General features: G+C 34.5%; 1 non-coding gene across 1 annotated transcript; it reads left to right on the top strand.

The window, feature by feature from the left end:
- Positions 1–1,202: 1,202 nt before the first annotated feature.
- TRNAM-CAU (transfer RNA methionine (anticodon CAU)) lies at positions 1,203–1,275 on the top strand. Its single transcript has one exon. It is a non-coding gene; the product is annotated as a tRNA-Met (tRNA).
- Positions 1,276–5,512: the final 4,237 nt, after the last annotated feature.

Raw genomic sequence — 5,512 nt, 5'->3', positions numbered from 1 at the left:
ACTATATGAGCTACCGAGACAAGACAGTGACAACACCAGTCTAGAATGTAGATCCCATAGCAGGCATTTGCCATTCGGTACAGAGAAGCAATGATAGCTTGTGACCCTAGCTATGTTGTGAAATCGTGGCCTTAAATGGCTGTCTTCTTCGTGATCCTTATTCTGGTCCTTGTCCTTGTTGTGGTCCTCGTAACAATTCTTGCTGTATTTCTCATGTTATGTATCGTTACGTCGATATCGAGTGAACCGCGCTGTAGAACTTTAACTTCCGACGACCAAGAGTCGTCTCATTCCTTTTAAGGGTAACTATACATGAAACAAGTAAGATTTTGTTTAGGATTAATATCACATCTTTCTCCTCTGTGATTTTAAAGACATTTAAAATCCGTTTTACTGTATTGCTTAGTACAAAATAAACTGATCGAGCTAATAGTTCTTGGGTATACATCAATTTAAATTGCCTCTCTAATTACGATTTCCCAATGGCTTGATTTTCTAGCTAAAACATTGGTTCGAACAAACAAAATACGCCGTCCCCGTTTGATGATGTGGTTCGCTGCAGTTGACTTCTGTCGTTGGTATAACGTAATGTATCAAGAGTGTTCTTTCCTGCTTGTTTCAATGTTACGACATGTATGACCTGCTTACACTTGCTCCTCATTCCCATTAAGTTTGATATATGCATTCGTGGAATTTTGATTTCCATGTTGTCTTTGGCTGATTTTAGGAAATCGCTTATTTTCTCGGCAGTAGTTCAATAGTTTTTAAGCAAGATTCTTCCGAATTTCTACTAATAGGATCAGTAAAAGTTTTGAAGTAGAAAATTATTGCAAATATGCCCATCACTAACCGTATTATTAAGGGGATCGGGTATCTCCTATCTTAACACCTGTCAAATTAGTGATATTTACTGTACTTTTTCTCTAAAACTGTTGGGACTAGAACAATGAAACTTTTACTTCTTATGTCTAACACTCGTATAAGTATCTGATGGAAGAGCTTTCAAAACTTGTAATAGTTTATAAATTTATGAATTTTATTGTGAATATGTAAATTTTTACCTCATTTTTTGCTATATTTTTAAGAAATCTGCTTTAAAACCATTATTTTTAAAAACCCCTGTGTCCATTTATGCTACAATAACAACTAAATACACACATAAAATTTAGAATAAATCTAACAATCCGGTGCTGTGGATTGAATTCGGTGTAGCTCAGTGGTCAGAGCGCTTGGTACATAGACCCAAGGACCCGGGTTCGATCCCCGGCGCCGGAGCGAATTTTTCTCCTCAAATATTAATTGTCAATTAATATTACAGATATTATTCTGTAGGACAAATTAATAAATCTTTAATATACTAACAACTAGAAGCTGAGATATGGTACACTTTATAGTGATAAGTACAAACTTACGGAAAATGGCTGCCACAGTTATTAGAATAGTCCTGCTGCATATTCCTCATCGTAGATATTTTTTTTTAATATGTCAAAGTCAGGATAGGAGAAGAAATGTCTGAAGGTAGTGAAATAGGGAGAAGAGTACGACAAGGATGCCCTTTATCATCTACCCTGTTCAACATCTACTTGGAGGATTTGTTGAAAAACTGTTTTCAGAACATGGGAGGGGTAAACATAGGTGGAAGAAGAATAAAGTGCATAAGATTTGCTGATGATATGGCATTGTTAACGGAAGAGGAGATGATACTGGGGATATTCTACGGGAGTTAAATGACAGCTGTGAGAAGTATGGAATGAAGATAAATGAAAACAAGACGTAGACCATGGTTCTCGCAAGAAAAATAAAGAAGGTAAACTTGCGAAATTCTAAATGAGGCAGTAGAGCAAGTGAACAGCTTCAAATACTTGGGGTGTACTATAAGCAATAACATGAGCTGCAGCCAGGAAGTCAAAAGAAGGATAGCAATAGCAAAGGAAGCTTTTAATAAAAAAGGAATATCTTCTGCGGACCTCTGGAAAAAGAACTAAGGAAGAGACTATTAACGTGCTTTGTGTGGAGTGTGGCATTGCATGGGGGGGAAAACATGGACATTACGACGAAGTAAAGAGAAACGAATAGAAGTATTTGAAATGGAGAAGAAGGGAGCGTGTGAAGTGGACAGACAGAATGAGAAACGAAGTAGTGTTGGAAAGAGTAGGTGAAGAAAGAATGATACTGAAACTGATAAGGAAGAGGAAAAGGACTTGGTTGGGTCACTGGCTGAGAAGAAACTGCCTACTGAAGGATGCACTGGAAGGAATGGTGAACGGGAGAAGAGTTCGTGGCAGAAGAAGATATCAAATGATAGACGACATTAAGATTTGTATATCATATGCGTAGACTAAGAGGAAGGCAGAAATAGGAAAGATTGGAGAATGCTGGGTTTGCAGTGAAAGACTTGGCTATTAGCAGAAGACTTATATACAGTTTGTATGTATGTATGTATGTATGTATGTATGTATTTTTTATTTTAGTTGATTATTTAACGACGCTGTATCAACTACTAGGTTATTTAGCGTCGATGAGATTGGTGACAGCGAGATGATGTTTGGCGAGATGAGACCGAGGATTCGCCATAGATTACTTTGCATTCACATTACGGTTGGGGACAACCTTGGAAAAAACCCAACCAGATAATCAGCCAAGCGGGGATCGAACCCGCGCCCGAACGCAACTTCAGATCGGCAGGCAAGCGCCTTAACCGACTGAGCCATGCCGGTGGCTTGTATGTATGTATGTATGTATGTATGTATGTATGTATGTATGTATGTATGTATGTATGTATGTATGTATGTATGTATGTATGTATGTATGTATGTATGTATGTATGTATGTATGTATGTAATAATATGCATGAATGATATACTGTTGGAAAGGGGCTTTTTCAGAGAATTTAAATCATTATAAAAATCAAAAAAACAAAATTTGAAAATTTGAGTATATTACAGGGATCCTCCAAAGTTATCAGAACACACTAGCTACATAGTCTTCATCGTAAGCAGACATTTTTTTAATGTATTTCCATTATGATAGTGTGCATAAATATGATATACCGTTGGAAAAAGAATTTTTCGGAGAGTATAAATGATTTAAAAGAATGAAATTTTGTGCATAATACAGAGTCCCGAGCCCCTTTTCCATCTAACGGTGGAATATTAAAAGTTTGCTTTTCTGTTTGTTACATTGTTTTCCTGTATTTTCCTTCTAGCATTTCTATGACTAATTTACATGCTCCTGTATAACTTGTTTTTTGCGTGTGTAATTTCATTTCATTGGAACTATTTTATTCATTTTTCTTGTCGTTTATTAAAGTTATGATCCCTCATCGCTTTCATTTGAGAAATAATATTTTACGTAAAAAGTACATTGGTTTTGTTTTCATTCTACATAAACTGAATTAAATTCACATTTCGTGTTCCCTTAGGGCAACATGCAAAATAACAAACTGAGAGAGAAACTGAAATTTGAAGAGAATGTTGTGTTGAAATAATCTTTACAATCAAATGTAGCCTAGTGCCGAGAATAGCAGATACAAAACGTATTTTTTAAATAAACGAACAATAAAATATATATTTTTAAGCAGGCATCTACTTTACATCTTTGAGCTGAAATAGGAATTATAGTTAATGAGAATTATCGACAGTGTATTATAACATAAATGTAACTCAAATAAATTTTATTTTTCAAAAGCAAAACATGGAAAGACATATAACACGAAAACCAGTCAGTTTGGACTACATTTTGGAACATAAGTTTATAATTCACAGATCAATCCTATGATTAGGGGAGAGCTGGGTAGTATCGGACATCGGGTAATATCGGACAGTGAGTTTCTTTCATCTACAACCAGATGATAGTACCTGAATGACATGGTAACGTTTCTGTGATGTCGCATACAGAAACGTAACCATGTTATTCAGGTACTACAATCTGGTGGTAGATGAAAGAAACGCACTGTCCGATGTTACCCGATGTCCGATACTACCCAACTCTCCCCAAAAAATTGAGGTAGGAATTAATGAAGAGTCTAATTAATATTGTTCGTCTATAAGAAGCACAAACATGGTCCATAATGAACACGATGACATGCTCAAAATTTTCCTCGTGCAATGGAGAAAAATATTTTAATATGTCTACATAAATAGGAGACAGATAAAGAAATGAAGAAACCTAAAAAAAATAATGATAAATAATCACAAGCTTTTCTGCCTATCCATAGATCTGAAAAAAAAGCTAAGCGATATATGAACTGAAGAAATGAAGGTAATATATGGACTGAAGAAATGAAGTAAGGTAATATATTATGGACTGCAGAAATAAAGTAAGATAATATATGGGCTGAAGAAATGAAGTAAGGTAATATATGGGCCGAAGAGATGAAATAAGGTAATATATGGGCGGAAGAAATGAAATGAAGTAAGGTAATATATGGCTGAAGAAATGAAGGTAATATATGGACTGAAGAAATGAAATAAGGCAATATATGGACTGGAGAAATGAAGTAAGGCAACATATGGACTGAAGAAATGAATTAAGGTAATATATGGGCTGAAGAAATTAAGTAAGGTAATATATGGGCTGAAGAAATGAAGTAAGGTAGTATATGGGCTGAAGAAATGGTAAAATATGGGCTGAAGTAATGAAGTAAGGTAAATGAAGTAAGGTAATATATGCACTGAAGAAATGAAGTAAGGTAATGTATGCGCTGAAGAAATGAAGTAAGGTAATAAATGGGCTGAAGAAATTAAGTACGGTAATATATGGGCTGAAGAAATGAAGTAAGGTAATATATGGGCTGAAGAAATTAAGTAAGGTAATATATGGACTGCAGAAATAAAGTAAGATAATAAATGGGCTGAAGAAATGAAGTAAGGTAATATATGGGCTGAAGAAATGAAGTAAGGTAATATATGGGCTGAAGAAATTAAGTAAGGTAATATATGGGCTGAAGAAATTAAGTACGGTAATATATGGGCTGAAGAAATGAAGTAAGGTAATATATGGGCTGAAGAAATTAAGTAAGGTAATATATGGGCTGAAGAAATTAAGTAAGGTAATATATGGCCTGACAAATAAAGTAATATGCTGACGACTAATAATCAAGAATTGTGGAAGGACGTGAAAAATGGACGATGTCTAAGAAAAGAGAATATATTCTTGATGGTTTTTCGGAAATTACATTTTTTGTAAGCTGCATTCTTTCAATGAAAGAGAAGTTAATTCTGATTATATTATTCTTGTTATTATTATTATTATTATTATTATTATTATTACTATTATTATTATTATTATTATTATTATTATTATTATTATTAAATGTAATAATCTGGAAGAGTGAAGAATTTTACTATATCACATATAACTGGAAATTATTAACATCTTAATATAGGATGACAAAGAGGCTGATGAGATGAGTGACAGGGTTTCCTATGACACCTGCGGAATTATATCCTGCAGCTCTATTTCAGCTACAGGTTTCTCTTGCGTGAAGTCTAATCTGCTTTACTTTCCGTCC

Source organism: Periplaneta americana, chromosome 7, assembly GCF_040183065.1.
Source record: "Periplaneta americana isolate PAMFEO1 chromosome 7, P.americana_PAMFEO1_priV1, whole genome shotgun sequence".
Taxonomy (NCBI): domain Eukaryota; kingdom Metazoa; phylum Arthropoda; class Insecta; order Blattodea; family Blattidae; genus Periplaneta; species Periplaneta americana.
This window is presented reverse-complemented; position numbering and strand designations above follow the sequence as displayed.